We start from the raw sequence: 19,433 nt of genomic DNA, 5'->3' as shown, positions 1-19,433 counted from the left end.
GAAACTAAAACATTAAAAACATATTCACATAACATAACTGGTTTTGTTGTTGTTGTTGTTTTGGTTTTTTTGGTTTTCTGAGACAGGGTTTCTCTGTGTAGCCCTGGCTGTCCTGGAACTCACTTTGTAGACCAGGCTGGCCTCGAACTCAGAAATCCTCCTGCCTCTGCCTCCTGAGTGCTGGGATTAAAGGCGTGCGCCACCACGCCCAGCTTGCAACTGGGTTTTGTAAGAAACCAAAAATTTCACTACAGAGACAAAAAAAAAAAAAAAAAAGCAAAGCTGTGGTTGTTGCTGCTGCCATTTTGATAAGAATTTCATCAGATACATAGAAATCTGGAGTTGTGACATCCAAACACTACGTAGTCACCTGCTCCATGAGCACAGGCAGCCTTTCTGTTGATTTGGTTCCCAGTTCCTTTCAATGAAGTTTGATAGCTTTTCAACATAAACATCTTGTACTGCTTTTGTTAAATTTATTCCTAAACATCTTATTTGTTTTGATGCCATTGTGAATGGCATGCTTTATTTTATTTTCCAATTATATATGATAAGAGCACAGAAATACATTGAAGCCAAGTGTGGTGGCATAGGCCCCTAGTCCTGTGGGGCACATGGATAGTGTCACCAGATGGGCCTAAGAACTGGTGAGGTGGAACTTGCCCAAACTCCAAGAATCTCAGAGATCTGAGAGGGCAGGAGTGAGGCTGTTGCCTCCCTGCCTCTAATGGCTGCTCTGGAACCTGTTACCACCATCCCCAACTGAGGTGACCACAGGCATTCGGTCCCAGTAGCACAGCACGCTAATAAGGCATTTCAATAGCCTTAGCCTTCAACCAGTGACCATCCCTTCCTGGATATTCTCAAGCCCTTCCCCAAAACGATATAATCCCTGGTTTACCCCAAATAAAGCATTTGCATCCCACTCCACCCCTCCCCAATAAGGCCATATGAACAAGCAAAGATCATCTCAGAGAGCTGCCTCCTTAGAGATCTCCCCAGGGAACGCCTTCACCTAAAAGAGCCCCAACAGTAAGACTCCCGAAGAAGGCCTTTTCTCTTCTCCCACCACTCTGGCACTTGACTCTCAACCCAACCAGAATCCTGCCCGTCCTGGACTGTTTTCCCCTTCTAGCCTGGCGAGCAGAGGCTCTGAGAAAGACTCATTCTATGAGTTCTGCTACTCTGAGAACCCTGACTATACATCTGGATATGTTCATTCACATTATTATACTGTTCTGGTTTTACTTTTCATCAAAGATTAATAATTAAAAAAAAACCTTTCCAGTCAGCTCCAGTGTGGATCAGGGTTTGGGACTACGACAGATACAAAATGAATTGACGGTACCACTGATTAAAAACTCTGAGCTCACTGAGCCATTATTCTGACCCAATGTATCTTTCTCTCCATGTCCTAGAAGCTGCTCCCATTAGCTATAGAAGAAAAGCATGTAAAAATGTCCCACATTCAGCTACAGGAAGACCGAAGACCAAAGAGGCCTCCCTTCCAGAAGATGAGTACGAGCTGGAGAAATAGGTCATTCTGCTTGCCTAATGCATTCAGTAAGTGCACTTCTGGCTATCTTGTGTCTAGGTTCTAATGTGCGTGCCTTTAATTTGGCACCAGCTTCCCCGGCAATAGCTCTTGCAACTGGGGCTTCTCAGAAGACAGGAAATGAAGCAACCTGAGCTTGAAGCAGCCTGGAGACTCATTTGTGTGCTGGTGGCAAGGTGGCTTGGAAGGCTGACGGGGGGACTGGGGATGTGGCTTAGCGGGTAGAGTGCTTGTTTAGCACGCACAGGTTCTGGGGTTGATGCCTCGCACCACAAAAAAAGAAGACAATAACAAGTGTGAAATCAAATGAATTTAAAAGCTGGTTCCAACATTCAACCATGAAATTCTGAAAGTCTGAACGGCGACTAAACTTTGCCTGTCTACAAGTAGCAGCAAGGACAAGGTGACTTGACGTGACAAGCTGAGGTGGCCTAGGAGGTCTCAGGTTCTATATGGACAGTCTGTCTTCTATATCCTTGAAGTTATTTTGAAATGATTTCTGAAATTATAACAAATCTCCATGCTGGCACACTTAAAATTATGTATAAGGAAAGCAAGACAATTAAGGTGATATACCTTGTGCTTCTATATATGTGTATCAAACAGGACTTTAGATATATTTTAATGTTGTTTTTCCCAAGGTAATTATCTGTAATACCAAGGAGAAAAAAATATCTGGTAGGTTAAAATGTTTTTTTTTTAATTTAGAAAGAATCTCATGTATCTCTGGCTGGATTCAAACTCACTGTCGAGAAGTGAACTTTGGAGCCTACTGCTTTGGCCTCTAGTGGTGGGGTTAGAAGTCTGTGCCACCACAGGTGCTTCATGCAGGATAGCACTCTACTGACTGAGCTTCATTTCCAGACCAAGGTATATTTTTAAAATTAGTCATATAGGGGCTGGAGAGATGTCTCAGCAGTTAAGAGCACTGACTGCTCTTCCGAAGGTCCTGAGTTCAAATCCCAGCAACCACATGGTAGCTCACAACCATCCATAATGAGATCTGACGCCCTCTTCTGGTGTGTCTGAAGACAGCGACAGTGTACTTACATATAATAAATAAATAAAATCTTTTAAAAAAATTAGTCACATAGTTTAAGAAAAATGGAAAATAAAAAGTAGAAACGTACAAGAAAATGTGGTGAAAGAGATTGAACCCAGGGCCTCACACAGGCTAGTCAATACCTACCCCAGCTCACGAAAACAAAACAAAATAAAAACCTTCTTGTGTTGTTTTCCAAGACTTCCGCTTCTCTGTGCTCCAACTGTCCTGCTCCAGCCCAGGATATGTTTCCATGGGATGTCCATCCTGCCCAGGCTCTTCTTCCCACCACCTTCTCCTCGTCCGACTCAGACTCTGACACTACTCTGAGCCCCCGTTACTGCTTCACGTCTCCTCCCCCTGCACAGGCTCCCACTTTCCTCCCTGGAGCATCCCTCCAGTGCAGAGGTGAGGACAGGCTCTGGTACCCTCATGCTGAGCCATCCCACTGAATGACTGTCTCCTTTCTCTCTCTAGGTTCTCAGGCTCCATGCTGAGCCACATCGCCACACAGAAATCCACCTCAGTTTGCTTAGCAGATAATCTTTCTTATGTAACTATAGGGGTCCCAATTCGTGTCGTCTGTAATTGGTTTCCCTTATTTCTAGACTTACATGGTTTGAGATTTCATGATCGGCTATATTTTCTGTATCCTTTTAGTTTCATCCTGGGATTTCTTCATTGGCTAGACTTCAAAAAGTGTTTCAGTATAAACTTACACATGTTTGAAAATGAACTTTTTAAATTGAGGGGTGGGTATGCTAGAGAGGTGGCTCAGTGGTTAAGAGCAATTCCTGAGGTCCTGAGTTCAATTCTCAGCAACCACATGGTGACTCACGACCATCTGGGATGAGATCTGATTCCCTCTTCTGGTGCGTCTGAAGACAGCTGGAGCGTACTCATACATAAAATAAATAATTCGTTTTAAAAAATGTGTGTGTGTGTGTGTGTGTGTGTGTGTGTGTGTGTGTGTGTGTGTGTGTGTACAGGTGCATATGCACAAGTGCATAGACTCTAGAGGTCTAGATGTCTCAGTCTTACTTTTTGATCTCATTGAAGTCATATATCACTGATTTGGCTAGATTGGCTGGCCAGCAGGCCCAGGGATCCTCCTGTCTCTGCCCCCACAGTACTGAGATCACAGGCACATGTTGTTGTATCTGGCTTTTTACTGTGTTTTGTTTGCTTTTATACAAAAGTGAAATTTTAGCTGGTGTGTAGAACTATTGGCTCATACTAATTTCTCTTTTGAACAGTAAACATCACTCTGTTGTGCTCTGGCACAGACCTTTGCTGGGATTTAAGTTGGAACTTGACTTTACAGGAATAGCTGTTCCTATAAGTGACCGGTCTTTTCTGCCTATAGCCCTATAGCTATAGCTCATGAAATTCAGTCACCTCCTATCTGTGTCTATCAGATTCTGATAGCTGTAAGGATAATTATCATCACAGGAGTGTTCTGAGCGCGAAGATATTTTATCCCCTTTGTTAGTTCAGCTCTTGGGGACTAAACCCCTTGTGACCCCAAACTGAACTGCTGCCATTAGGAGTCCCACTGGGCCTTCTCACAAAACACCACCTCAGGCTGAGCCTGTTGACCGTTTACCTTTCCCTGAGAGAGGTCAGCTTGGGTCATGGAACCCTCACCCGAGTACCCAGCTGCCCCCATCAACCGGCTGTGTGCAATTCTGCCCTAGTTCTGTACACAGACTGTGGTCTTGAGGAACAGGTTAGAGGACCTAAGGAGGGCAGGGCGAGGGGAGGAGGCCATTTACCTGCCAGATATAGACTTTCTGTGTGGCCTTTTGGGGATGGAGCACCCATAGACCTGTAAGTAACTTCTCACCCACTGCCTTGTAAGTAAGCCCAATAAACTCCTTGGTTCCACAGAGTGGACTCTGGTGAAGCTGTACCTGGGCTTGTCAACAGAACCTTAGGCAGAGGGGTTGATATTTCTTCTGTTTCCCAGTGGGGAGGAATTAAAGCAATACTTGGCAAGTAGCTGGTGGGATCCAACAAAACTGAAGATGAGTTTGGGAAGGACATTGGTGTCCCCAATGTGGGAAATGAGACAAACAACTGGAGTGACACTGTGGGGTGGGGTAGAGGGTGGAGTAATTTTGAGGACATTTTGACACGGTAGTCTGCCCCCATTGGGCTTGTAGGGGTAGTGGCAGGGGACAGTGGGGCATTAAGTAAGGGATGATATAAGGACATAGGGCTGATGTCTTCAGTGTTGGCCTTGAACTTAGTGGGTAATTGGACAAAAGATAGGGAGAAATGGAGGTGTTGGCCTGCTATTTTTTCATGGCTAAGGGAAGGGTCCCAAAGGAGACCAATAATAGAGAGTCTGTTCTGGGACCACAAAGCATGGAATCCTCTGGTCAAGTCAGATAGCAACAAGGCAGGGAGAATAACCCACAGTGACAGAAGACACGCCTCAGGCCTGACGACTAACGCAGAGAGAGAGAGGGAAGATCTATGGGGTGGCCTGCTGATGGGGCCTTGACAGTGAGGATCACGGTACCAGAACCTCTGGCCTCAGAGCTGTTGGAGTGAAGGAAAGACTTTCTTATCTTTCTCAGTTTTGTCGAGGCTGGGTTTCTCTGTGTAGCCCAGGCTGTCCTGAAACTGGCTCTGTAGCCCAGACTGGACTTGAACCACCCAGCTAAACTTTTCTTTTTAGATTTCTTTTAAAAATTATTTTATTTATGAGTGCTTTTGTCTGCGTGTGTGTCTGTATACCACACGCGTTCCTGGTGCCCATGGAGGTGCCATGGTGCCATGGTGAACATCCATGTGGAAAACAGGGATTGAACTTGGGCCCTTTATAAGAACAAGAGTTTTATTTCTAAAGTTTACTTAATGTATGTGTGTACACCGTTGAGCCACCATGTGGTTGCTGGGAATTGAACTCAGGACCCCTGGAAGAGCAGTCAGTGCTCTTAAGAGCTGAGCCATCTCTCCAGCCCCAGAACAAGAGCTTTTTAACCGCTAAGCCAACCCTTCAGCCCTCACTAAGAAAGGCTTTCACACAAGCCTTGAAGAAGCCCGTCTTGGTCTGGCTTTTGAGGTTTCGGGGCCTGGAGGCACACTGGATCAGTTTGGTGTTGCAGATGAGGACAATAGCCACACTTACCTCCTTGTGATAAAGGCTACAAGATAAACCCTGATGGATCTGCTCATAGGAGCCATCAGGGACACATGGTTATCTCCAGCTGAGGTGCTCCTGAATATTGGGACTCGCAATAGACAGGCAGACACTGCTGAGGGAACTGGGTATGCAGGAATTGTTATCTGATGCCCAATTCACATGCCCAGACAGGAATGTGTTTATGGGAGGACTAAGAAAGAAACTGATCCAGCAAGGACGTGAAACTGGTAAGGAAGATGGATGGCAGTGCTAAGCCATTTAGGAGGGCAGGATATTTATGAAGCAAGATACATTTCCTTCCAGCAGAAGGTTGTGCTAGGGCTGGAGGTCATTTGCCCAGTCAGGGCTTTCCCCCAGCATCCACATGTGGATAGAGACACAATAGCTGTGGCTACAGTCACATGCGGACCCAGGGAACTAGGGGGTGCTGCAGGTGACAGTAAAGCCTAGTTCTTCCTGACCCTGGGAGTGCCCCAGCAGCTTGAGCCAATCTCATTGAGTTCATCAGAGTAGGAGATGTTCAGGAAGTTCCCACGGAAGAGCTCCAGGACAGAAATGTGAACGGATTGGAGAGAATGATGGGGGGGGGGGGATTGCGGAGAGCTAAGTTAGCGCCTGCTCTCCGTGCAACTGTATCCAACATTGATCTGTGAAGGAATCAATGGATGTAAGTGGAAGAAATCCTCCCGTGCTATATTAGACCTTGCTGATGTTTGACTTCTGCATCTTTTTAGTTTCAACCTTCTGTGATCACCTGACGCTTGGAGCAATGGGTTTTCAGAGTGCTGAGTTATCTTTATAACCCACTCTTCAGGATGGGACAGTGGGCTCAGGACAGTGTCACTGATCTGCCCATCCTCTGTATAGAGGTTCCACTCCATAGAGATAGCATGGTGTTAACCTTTCAGTGGGCAGAGTGACTATCTTCCCTCACAGGAGGAGGAATGGGGTGAAATGTCAGGACCCTCAACCGAGTAATAGTGAAATAGAAGCTTGTTTATTTTCCAGGAATTATAATAAACAATCAGTAGAATAAAAGGTTGTTGTTGTTTTGTTTTGTTTTGTTTTTGAGACAGGGTTTCTCTGTGTAGCCCTGGCTGCCCCAGAACTCACCCTATAGACCAGGCTGGCCTCAGACTCAGATATCTGTCTTCCTCTCTGCCTCCCTAGTGCTGGGATTTAAAGGCTTGTGCCACCATGCCCAGAGGAGTGTCCATGTTTTAAGAAGTCAAATTTGTTGTTTCCTATGATAGTGTGTCATCTTTATAGTATCACACTGTAGAACTGTTAAACATGGACTTCAGATTTTCTCTACAAAGCAATTTTTGGCAGCCATCCGGTTTCTCTTCCTCCATCACTGGATGTTCCCAAAGGCTCTTTGACTCAACCTAGTTAAAGCAAAGTCGCTGTTTCTCCCCTCGTGACTTTTTCTTCCCCTCAATACTGTAGTTGCCCCTGCACCATTCCTTAGCTCAATGTGTTACCAGTGGTCAGCACTTCTTTCTTCTCTTTACCACATCCCCTGGGACTCGTTTCTTCCCTGACATTACCCTAACTCAGCCTCTTCTTACTGTGGACATGGAACGCGGCTGCTGACGAGGTGTCTGGTCCCCATTCTCCTATCCTTGTCCTTCTGCCTTCTCTCTTCTCTCTTATAGTGACCCAGAGCCATTCTGTAGTTGGGAGCTCCAAATCCTCCCGGAAGCACACCATATCCATAAAACTGCTTGAGCATAAATCTCTAGCATATTTACATACGATGTAGTCATGTACCTGGATAACTAAACATATATTTTTAAAAAATAGATACAAATATATATTAATATAAGATTAAAAGGAAATAAAAAGTGAACTTCCCTTTCCACCCCCAGTACTGGGGAGTAAACCCAAGGCCTAATCTAATAGTTAAGCTAATTAATGTAATTAATATAATTAATCTAATTAATCTAAGCTAGCATTCTACAACTGAGCTATATACCCACTCTAGTTTTTTATTTAACATTTGAGTTTTTAGAGATCAAAAACTGTTTGTTCTCCCTATAATTGAAAAGCGTCTGCTATTTTCAAAACCTAGTGGCTTAATCAATTTGTGAGGCAGTAATTCACATATGCACTTCTAATTTCAGGCCATTTTTAAAAACAGCTTTTAACTCCCATCATAGCTGAAAAGGATATTCTTAGTTACAATTGCCAAATGCACCCAACGTGCATTATCAAATCCCCACCTTGAATTCCATACAAGAGTCATGCGAGGTCTTGCTGTCCTCCGCCAGCAGTGAGCCCAGCATGTACACCTGTAATTCCAGAACAGAGGGCCTATTGTTCTGTTGCTCTGATTGCCAGTGCTGAATTGGAGCCTAGGCAAGCATTTGTCCGCTGAGCTACACACTCAGTCCTTCCAACTTTCAACTCACAGCAAGGAAGAAGGAAAAAAAAAAAGAAAAAGAAAAGAAAAGAAAAGAAAAGAGGGTTTTTTATGGTGTCACCGGCAGCCGTGATGACAGAAACATCCATTTTCAGAGACAACTTCAGTTTCTGCAGTGTAATACTCCAGTAACCCGGGCACCCTTCTTCTAGGCAACGAGATCACAGAGCTTGCTGTCTGATTCAGGTTTGGGACATCATCTAGATAGCGACCCTCCTTGCCTCGAGGGTCCTCTTGTTCCACCCATTCTCAGAGCCTGCAGTTCTGCCTTCCTCAGTAAGGTCCCGTTAGGAAATTCTGTCTGTCCTTAAATAAGCTTGGCTAGTTTCTGTTCCTTGTGGCTAAGCAAGGATTACTTTGCATTTCGATTGTGACCAACACAGTAACATAGTGTTAGTATGTCATAAAATTCAACAACACCCTTAAAAGAATTCATGCCTATGTAGTGTTATTAAAACACCATAACTATATTAATATTGTACTTAATGGTGAGAGAAGATTATCATGGCCTCTGTGCAAGGATGACACACAAGTTTGAGAAGTGTCCCATATTTTAAAGCTAGGTGTGGTGGCCTACCCATCAGTCAGGGTAACTAAATGAAGAAAAAGAAATGAGTACAAGTCAGGCAAATAAGAAACAAAAGCTCTATCTTCCTCAATTTGTAGGTGACATGGTCTCATCTTTAAATAGACAAGCCCAAGGTATCCACCAAAAATCTAGAATAAGTTCAGCAAAGCTACACAAAACAAGAGATTCATTGATTGTACTTTTTTTTTTTTTTTTTTAAAAAAGCTGTTTTCCAGACAGGGTCTTGTTGTGTAGCCCAGGCTAGCTTTGAATTCTCAATTCCCCTGCTTTGGTGTCTAAAATGCTGGAATCATGTGGTCCCTGTTCTGCTTCTCTTCTTGGGGAGGGATGCCTGGCACCGCTGTTATACCAAGAAGGCAGGGAGGATGAGGAATCCACAGTCTGTTTTCCCTCATATACATATATATATATATATATATATATATATATATATATATATATATGATATAATTTACATATTATTTTTATAATTTATTATATATAGTTTATATAGTATTCTATATTATTATTATTTATATATGCTAAATATTCATATATGGTTTATTTATATAAAAATTCCATATATGTATGTACATAGATACCTGAAATTTATTAGAATTATTTACAGGTTGTGGTCCAGCCACTCCCACAATGGCTGCTCCATCTAAGAACAGATGGTCCAAGAATCCAGCAGCTGTTCACTTGGTCCATGAAGCTGGATGTCTCAGCTGGTCTTTAGAATATTGTGAAATCTGAAGGAGGAAGCCCTAATGCCAGTGAAGGGATGAACGTGCATTCCAGGACAAAAGCAAGGCTTCCTTCTTCTGTGCCCTTTCTATAGGCTTCCAGAAGAAGGCGTGGCCCAGATTAGAGGTGGGTCTTAACACCTCAAAAAATATGGATTGAAGGTGTATCTTCACACCTCAAAGATCCAGTTAGAAGTGGATCTCACTTCAAATGATTAAATTAAGCAAAAAACCCCTCACAGGTGTGTCCATCCATTTTTGAGTTTTAGTTATTCCAGATGTAGTACAGTTGACAACCAAAGTAGCTATTACCCCAGGTGGTGTCATCATTAGGAAAGGAGTTGAATTTATTTTGAAGTTATGTCCTCCATATATTTTTAGTATAAAGACCTTGAAATCTAGGTAGTAGACATTTGTCAGGTTGCTTCTTGGTCCTCATCCAGTAAAGTCTAAAATAGGCAACATCACCTTTGCCCTGTGCAACTGAGTTTTAGAACATTTTCCAATGTGGCAAAAACACATACAATTTCAACTATGTTTAAGAATATGGATCAGTGATGTTAAGTACGTGTACCTTGTTGTACAAGCCTCCCCACCACTCCCTTTCCAGATTCTTATCATGTGAAACTGAAAGTTTATACCTACTAAACAACTCCCCGCTCCTTGCCTCCACTCTCCAGACCCTCCACCTCTGTGAATTTAACTACTCCAGATGGATGCCATGTTTTGGGATATGACTGAACTATTTTACTTAGAGTAACAATTCCCCTGCCAGGTTTATCCCTGTAGGAACATATGCTAGAATTGTCTTCTCTTTTAGGGCTAATGCCCCACCGTTTGTATCTAACACATTGTGTTGTCTCTGTCTCTTTGTTATCAAGAATAATCATGCTGTAAACCCAGATGCATGGATATTCTTTTAAAACTGAACAATAATTTATATACAATCAAATGTGTGGATTTCTTTTTTCTTATTTTTATTTTTTTGAGACAAGGTTTCAGGTAGCCAAGGCTGGACTTGAACTCCTAGTCTTCCTGTCTCTATCTTCCCAGTGCATGTCTATTACAGGCCTGTGGTGCCATGCCCAACTAAAAGGAACACATGAACACTTTGATGATTTTTGACATATGGTACACATGTATTGATCAATGTAATTGTCACCCAAATTATAATACAATATATCTAAATTATCCAGGGAAGCTCCCTGTGTCTCTTTTCAGTCAATGTTTCCTCCCAAACAACCACTGTTCTGACTTGAAAAAAAAAAAAGATTTATTTATTTTGTATATGTTGAATATTCTGTCATTGTCTTCAGACACACCAGAAGAGGGCATCAGATCCCATTACGGATGGTTGTGAGCCACCATGTGGTTGCTGGGAATTGAACTCAGAATCTCTGGAAGAGCAGTCAGTGCTCTAAACCACTGAGTCATCTCTCTAGCCCCATCTCTGTTGTGATTTTTATACCATGGATTAGTTATCTTGTTAACCTGATATAAATGGAATTACAACAGCATGTACATACTTGCTTATGTCTGACTTCTTGGACTTAGATTCAGCTTTGTGGTTATAATTCACTCTTCTTCGATGTACACCATTTTAAAACTCAGTCTCATTGTGTTGGCTTCCAGGTGAGGGATATTACAAATAAACCTAAATGCATGCTCTTCCACTGAGCTACACCCCACAAAATTCTTGTAGGTGTTTTTTGTTGTTGTTGTTTTTGTTTTGTTTTGTTTTTTGTGTACTTACTTTATTTTTCATGTGTGAGTATCTTGTCTGCATATATGTATGTGCATTTGTGTGTGTGCCTGGTGGCAGGGGAGGTCAGAAGAGTTTAAAAATACTTGTTTTTAAAATTATGTGTGTGCATATATGTGTACACGCCCACAGAAGTCAAAGGCATTGGGTTCCCTAGAGTTGGAGTTACAGGGAGTTGTGAACCACTTGACATGGTTGCTGAGAACTGCAATTGGGATGTCTGCAACAGCACTGTAGACTCCAAATAGAAGTTCTAAGTAGAACGTGCTACAACTATGAAGCCTCCTCTCCAGGCAGCCCCTTTTTTGTGTGTGTACACACACACTTTGTGTGTGTACACAAGCACTCTACCAATTGAATTACATTCTGTGATTCAACCTATCTGACTTCTGATCGTTTAATGCTCTCAAAACCTTTTCCATTCTTGAAATAATCACCAGACGTCTTGCAGCATCCTGATATGGCAGTCCAGTGATTTTTGTTAGCAAGTAAAGCAGCCCCGTTTTAGAAAAAGTAATTCCATCCTCTATTGCTACCTCTACTCGTCGACAACCGTGGTGGCTACCAGAAATTGAGAAAGAGAAGAATAGCATTTGTGATTAGAAAAACAGTCACCCAAATTTATGACTTGAAACAGGGTCCTGTTATGCTGCATAGGCTGGCCTTGAACTCTTGATCCTTCTGTCCCAGCCTCCTGAGTGCCAGGTTGACAGGTGTGCACCATCACATCACCCTCAGCTCTGGGAACTTTTTTAAAGGAGGGAAAATGTCTGTACCTGGCCATCCTTTAAGGGAGAAACACAAAAGTGACAGAAATGTTCATCTTTAATTAATATAATTTCAACTTCATAGTGTAAAAGGAAGTTATTTTAATTTTAGCAGATAGGTAAGAGTTCATGTCAACTTCAAAATAACATTTTTATCTAGATTTTTTCTTTTTTTGGCTAGGAAGGGATACCATCATTTTTCTTTATAGCACTTGTGGTGGATTGAATAGACATGGCTCCCATATATTCATGTGTTTAAATGCTTGGCCCACAGGAAGGGACAATATTAGGAGGCATGGCCTTGTTGGAGGAATCATGTCACTGTTGGGGAGGACATTGGGGTCTCCTATGCTCAAGCTCTGCCCAGAGTGGAATCCAGTCTCCTTCTAGCTGCCTTCAGATCAGGGTGCAGAATTCTTGGTTCCTCCAGCACCAAGTCCTGCCTGCATGATTCCATGCTTCCTACCATGATGATAATGGACTGAACCTCTGAAACTGTAAGCCAGCCCTAGTTAAATGTTCTCCTTTGTAAGAGTTGCCTTGGTCATGGTGTCTCTTCACAGCAGTGGAGCCCTAAGACAGTTTTGAAAGCCTCCAAGGTTCTAATTAATCTGACCTGTGTGCTCTACACTTCCATATGCCCACATAGAGACCATGCTTAACCAAGATCTGCTGGGTTAGCTTCTCTGTGGAGGGGAGACCTTGCATGGTACAACTAAAGACCAAGAAAATGATAAAGGACAAGGGGTGGGAAGCAATGTTGGAGTCTTGGGTTTTGGTATCTCAGCTGCCTCTGGAAATTTGCTGCAATCTCTGCCAATCTTGTCTTATCTTTGGTTGCACCAGTTCCCCTAATTTTTTTTAAATCTGGATTCATCATCTGTTCTCTCCTCTCTTTGAGGATTTCCCATGTGTAATGAGCAGTGAGGTAGTAATGACTTCCTACAAGGTATATTTGCAAGCCTCCCACCCTGCTCTGGCTCTCACTCAGACTGGCGGAAGCTGGGTAACTGCTTTCTTCGGGCCTCTGAGCATCACTCTTCTCCCAGACCTGTGACAGAGAGGTGGCTGCAGATTGTCCCCATAAATAGCATCCATTTCTTCACCTTCTGCTGTCATCTTGAGACAGAGCCCAGCTGGCTGGGTATGAATGTGCTGACGCCAGCCGGGTCTCAGCAAGCACTTTCATCAACGTTGAGGCTGATATTATTGGCTGTGGGAAGGAATAGCATTAGTAACTGAACGTTTTAATTAATTTATTTCTATATTTTGGTGCGTGTGGTTAAGGGCTTGTGAGGTTTTCTCTGGGCTGTATAGGCAACAGAACACAGTTTTGATTTCTTGTCACCTTTTTAATTGGAAAATGTCTTTGCTCTTGGGTATGCTTTATTATATCTGGGCAAGAAGAAAAAAACAACAACAACAACACTTGGTACCCCTTGAATTTGTTGATAGAATCTAGGGACAGTCTCTGACAAACCTAGAAAATAAATATAAGACACAGCTGAAGCTCTAACCTAGTTGCACTGAGTCCTAACAGCGGTCACATATAAGAGAAATCCATACCCACGCCTATAAAAGCTGAACAGCTAAGTGAGGTAAATATTCACTGTAGTTACATCAGGAAGTCAGTGAGATGGCTCAGTGGGTGAAGCTACCCTGGTCAACCATTTTAAAGCACTCGATCAAGTAGCATTTAGTACATTCACCAGTAACTCTATAGAGCTCCAGAAAGTTTTAGCATCCTAAAAGGAAAGCCCACTCAGTAGTTATTTTCAATAGTTTCAGTTACCATAGTGAACTGTTAGGGGTTGGTCTGGTGTTGCTATGTATTGAAATGCTAAATTCTGTACCCCAAGATCTGGTTACCCCAAGAGGAGCAAATTCCCATGTACAAGCTTTGCTGTAGAATCCTTGTTCCTCAGTTTTAAACTATTGGTTAAATAAAACTGGCAACAGCCAATTATTGGGGAGAGTAGGAGGAGGTAGGGCTTGAGTGACCGGGCTAGGGTCGCAGGTAGGGCCCATGAGAGGAGGAGAGAAGGAGGAGGGAAGGAGCTTGGAGGAGGAAGAAGACGGAGAGAACAGGAAGTCTCCATTAGACATGAGGGACCAGCAGTATGTGCCAGAGTGAAATGGACTCTGAGGACAGGCTCGTGGAGCAGAAGACTGAAACAGGAAGTATTTGGAGAGCATAGCTGGGGAAGTAGCTAGTCTAGCCATTCGAAAATGAGATTAGTGGTAGCCCTCCAGTAATCACACAAAAGTTAAATAAATAACTAAACCATAATCCAAGTCTCATTCATTTGAGACTAGACAGGGGTAGGAATAATTAAATTAATTAACATGTTTTCAATCACATGCTATTCTGAGAAATATGTTGGAATCCTACACTGTCCTGCTCCAACCAGCTTAGAACAAGAATTATCCTTTGTCCAGTTTCCATATTGTACGTGTTGCCTACCTGTGAGTCAGTCGATGGCCACCTGGGTTATCAGATCTGCTGCTACAGTCTTGCAGGGCTGGGTTCAAGTAGCTTTTATTGAACAGTGGTCTCAGAGCATGAGAGTAGGGACGCTAGGAAAGCGCTTTGGTGAGGGGAGGAAAACAAAAAGCATATCCAAATGCTGGGCTGGGGAGAGGGCTCAGTAGATAAAGCGCTTGCCATGCAAACATGAGAACTTGAGTGTCGATCCCCCAAGCCCATGCAAGCGCATACATCTACAGTGGCGTATATCTACAACTCCAGTGTTGGAAGTTGCTTATGTCGGGGGGGGGGGGATTCTGGATCTTATCTATGGTTTTCAGCACCTACCAGGAGACTTAGGATCTATCTCTCCAGAGTAAGGAGGACTAATGAGCTGTCAATCTCCACTTGCCACTGAGCCTGTAATTACATTGGTCAATTCTAATGTATGATCGCCCTCACTTAGCAGGCTTCTAGTCTTCTCTGAGGCTTTCCTACATAGAGCTCCACCCTTTGTCTAGATGATAGGCAACCAAGACAATCCACTTTAGAAATACCAGATGAGTTCTGCTTTTCTTGCCCCAGCCACACAAGTACCCATGGTAACCAAGCTCCTTCCCTTTTAGTACCTTCCTTGTTCTGCGCTCTCTCCTTGAAGTCTGCTTCCCAGGCTATAGCTCCTAAGCAGCCCATTGAATCCTCTTGTGGGTCAGAACCTCACCTCAGAGTCAAAGGATTTGGAGGAATGCTGTCCTCAAAGCAGAACAGGTCGTAGTATTTCTTCATCAGAAGCAGCTGGGACTACTTGCAGGCACCCCTCAAAAGCCAGCCTGTACCCATGTGCAGGCTTGGAAGGAGGGCAGGAAGGGTCCAGAGATCCTCACCTGAGATTCTCAACTCCCTGCTGCTTCCCCTGCGCAGGTGTAAGTAATTCTGCCCTTGTCACTTCGGTCTCCTGGTCTCAAAGGTGCTCGTGTATTTTAAGTATGGAAGCTTGCCTGACAGAGGGACTCATCTATGCCTCGTTGGGGAAATCATTAACCATGCAGGGCTGAGGCTTCGGTGGTGTGGCTGTTTTAAGGTCACCCCAGATACTGTCAGGAACTCCTCACCCATGCTTTGTAAGTAAACCCGATAAACTTGCTGGTTCACTGCAATAGACTCGGGGGAGGGGGGGGGATCTTTATCCCCATCTGTTGGTGGCTCCCTATGTAGTAAGAAGCTGTTTGTTACACTTTTCCAGTGAAAAGATTACCCAACTCCACCCTGTCCCTAAACATCAGCTGTCTGTCACATTCTCAAGCCTCCTGGAGTTTTCTTTTTAAAGACTTTTTATTTTGTTAAGATTTATTTATTGTATCTTAATGTATGTGCACGTTTCACACCCAAGTACGTATGTGTATCATGTGCTTGCTTGTTGCCCTTGGAGGCCAAGAGAAGATGTCAGATCCCTTGGAGCAGGAATTACAGGCAGTTCTGAGCTGCCATCTGGGTGCTGGAAATTGAACCTCAAAAGTAGCAAATAGTCTAACTGCTGAGCTATCTGTCCAACTCATTTGCTTTTTGTTTGTTTGTTTGTTTTTGTTTTGTTTTTCAAGACAGGGTTTTTCTGAGTAATAGCCCTGGCTGTCCTGGAACTCACTTTGTACACAAGACTGGTCTTGAACTCAGAGAGATCTGCCTGTTTCTGCAGTGCTGGGATAAAAGACATGTGCCACTGAGCCTGGCTTTTATTTGCATTTTTTTTTTTTTTTTTTTTTTAATGAAAGAAAAGGAATTAGAATGCTGGAGCCTTTTTTTCTAATGGTGCCTTTTAGGTACTAGGCAGATTAGAAGAGGAAAGGGTGATTTTTGGAAGTGAAGGATCCTGGATCCTGTCCTAGTAACTTGTTACCTTGAGTAATACAGATGCAAAAAAAAAAAAAAAAAACCCCACACACACAAAACAAAAAACAAGTAGTGTTTGAAGTTTCCAGAGAAGGTGACAGACATGATGCTTTTAGAACCTGAGAGACGAGGAGAATAATTATTCAGCCCTCCGGGGGTTGTGTATTGATAAGTTGCTGCCCTAAGAAAGAAGTTCTGGCTGAGCACGCACACATTACCAGGATGATGACTAGCTGAGGCATGGCTCTGATAGAGCAATTGCCTGGTACGCACAGATTTGGCACTGCCCAAAGGAAAAATCATAAGTTAAATTGGTTTCTCTGTAAGTGGCCTGAGACCATCTGTGAAGCATCGTTCACTATTTACTTGGCCTGGGAAACACCCCCAAACCATACATATCTAGAGGTCCAAATTGTCCCTGAAGAGAGGGCTTCATAGAGAAAGGAAGAAAAAAAAAAAACAGAAAAAAGAAAGAAAGAAAGAAAACTTTATGACGTGTGTTCATGAACTTTCCAGTGCTGTGACAAGCGACTGAGGTTAATTCAGCCTAAGGGGAGGAATGCCTGCTTTATTTTGGCTCACAGTTTTAGTCTCCTGTTGATTGACCTCTCGCTCTGGGCCAGCGATGGTGTAGTACGCAATGGTGGGAGCATGTGGCAGAGGTCATCTGTTCACTCTTGACTGCTAGGAAGGGAGAGAGAAAGAGGCCAGTGACTCCATATCCCCCTCCAAGGGCAAGGCCCTAGTGGCCTAACTTTCTTCCACTAAGTCCCCCCTCGTGAAGATTCTGTCAGCTCCCCACAGAGCTTCAGCCTGGTGACCAAGCCTTAGCACACAGGATGCTATTTATGACCTAAACTGTGACAGCACATTCAGCTAAAAATAAACACAAAGAAGAGTAAAAAGACACTGACTCATTCATAGATTTGCCAGAATGCCGGCCTATCAACAGATTATACACAGATAAGAACCACTGAGTGGTGGAACTTAAGTAACTGTAGTCGCCGGCTGCCATCTGCTGTGGCTTGTCCTGCCATCACCTCTGGCTCTGGAAGCCAAGTGTCCTGTTTTTCTGTGTTGCCTCAGAAACAGTGTTTCTGCCTTCTCCATTCCACCCCAGCTAGAATTCGCCACCGTCCCTGCTTCTCTGTGTCACCAGCTCCCAATGTTAAACCTGTAAACCCCAGCTTCATCTGCTTGGTGAAATGTAGGCTATTCAGCCCCGGGCTGAATGTGAGGAGTAGCAGAAGGTCCTGCCTAAGACTCCTAAGGGGGAGGGTTGCCCTGGTGGAGCAGGGGCTCAGACCCTGAACAGCCAAGAGCAGGACAGGTTTCCTTTCGGTTTTTGTTTGTTGGTTTGTTTTTGTTTTTGTTTTGTTTTCTCGAGACAAGGTTTCTCTGTATAGCCCCGGCTGTCCTGGAACTCACTCTGTAGATCAGGCTGGCCTCGAACTCAGAAATCCGCCTGCCTCTGCCTCCCAAGTGCTGGGATTAAAGGCGTGCGCCACCACTGCCCAACCAGGTTTCCTTTCGAATTGCAAGATAAACTGTATGAAATGTATATTGTAAACTAATTTGCCGTGCAGGCCCTGGCTATTAGGACTTTGTTGGTGTTGTTGCTAACTTCCCTGCATTGCTCCAATTCTGTCCGGTATTCAGTCACGTGACCTCCAATCCTTGCACGGCACCCCGGTAGATAGTACGTGAGTAAGATGTTCTGCAGGTCAGTGTTTATGGATGGTTTTCTCAAATTCCGTTCCCCACTGTTTCCTTGCCACACTGTTGATTTCCACTGTGGAAACAGCTTATGGGAATCAGACCACCCCTGATCCTAGAAAAGACCTTAAGTCCTGAGCCTAGGTTACATGTCTTCTCCCTGGCCACAGTGATTGGTTCTTGAGTAGGCTTGAGACCCAAGTTTTTCCAACCTTCGTGAAAGCAGATGTTTGGCTACCCCAAGGGCATAATCTGTTTTTCTGTCCAGGTGTGAGTCAGAAGACACCAGTGGCTTTGGGAGCTCTAGGCAGGCTTCTTGGTATCACGTGGGGAGTCAGACTTAGGTAAAGTAAACATTGCAGGAGGTAGGGCCAAGGGGCAAAAATAAACGAGGCACTTGGGTAAAGCAAAGCCTGAAACCATATTTCTCCTTTGGACTTCTCAGTTCTATGAGCCAATAAATCCCATTCATTATTTAAGCAAGACTGAGTCAGGTTTTCTAACGTGTACAAGTGAAAGTATCTGGTGCCTGCTTCCTTTCCTGCAGAACTACTCCTCTGGCTTTGGCTTACAGTCTTTCAGAAATATAGATTAAAATCACTATCCTGGTTTCATGATTCAGTAGCAGTGACCTATGGCCTGGAAACTAGTTCTAGCTGACATTTAAAGTAGGAATAGGAGTGTAGCTTACCCGCAGAGCATTTGGCTAGCCTTGGCTTCCATCTCCAACATTGAAAAGGAAAGGCACCTTTTAAATAGAATAGTCCTGCACATGGGCTGTATTGTGGGTTCAAGGCCAACCTAGGCTCCAGGGTGAGACCTCATCTCAAAGCAAATCAAGTGAGGAAATAGAATAGGGCCTACATAACCAAAACCAAATCTGAAATGTAAATAAACATATTTCATTTCCCTTTAGCATAGAAGGAGGAAGACACAAAGGAATTAAGCAGCTGTTAAACAAGACAGTCATGGTGGCACACACCTTTAACCCCAGTACTTGGGAGGGAGAGGCAGGCAGATCTCTGTGAGTTCGAGGCCAGCCTAATTTACAAAGCAAGTTCTAGGATAGTCCTAGCTGTTACACAGAGAAATCCTATCTCAAAAACAAACAAACAAGCCAAACAAAAATAATTCTGTCAAACAAAAAAGTAAATAATAACATCAATAAAATATCAAACAAACAGAGCAAAACGTACCCCAGTTTTTAATTTTGTAAATGTATGCATGTTTTGCCTACATGTACATACATATATCATACAGGCCTGGTGGGACTGGAGGCCAGAAGAGGGGGTTGGATCTTCTGGAAATGGAGTCACAGGCAATTGTGAGCAGCCATGTCCGCGA

The 19,433-nt window shown here is 43.6% G+C and overlaps 1 non-coding gene across 1 annotated transcript; it reads left to right on the top strand.

The window, feature by feature from the left end:
• Positions 1-8,624: 8,624 nt before the first annotated feature.
• On the top strand, positions 8,625-8,732 carry LOC115065494. Its single transcript, XR_003845269.1, has one exon. It is a non-coding gene; the product is annotated as a U6 spliceosomal RNA (small nuclear RNA).
• Positions 8,733-19,433: the final 10,701 nt, after the last annotated feature.

The sequence above is a fragment of the Mus pahari genome, chromosome 14 (genome assembly GCF_900095145.1).
Source record: "Mus pahari chromosome 14, PAHARI_EIJ_v1.1, whole genome shotgun sequence".
Lineage (NCBI taxonomy): Eukaryota > Metazoa > Chordata > Mammalia > Rodentia > Muridae > Mus > Mus pahari.
Note: the sequence above shows the minus strand (reverse complement) of the source record. Positions and strands in the feature narration are given on the sequence as shown.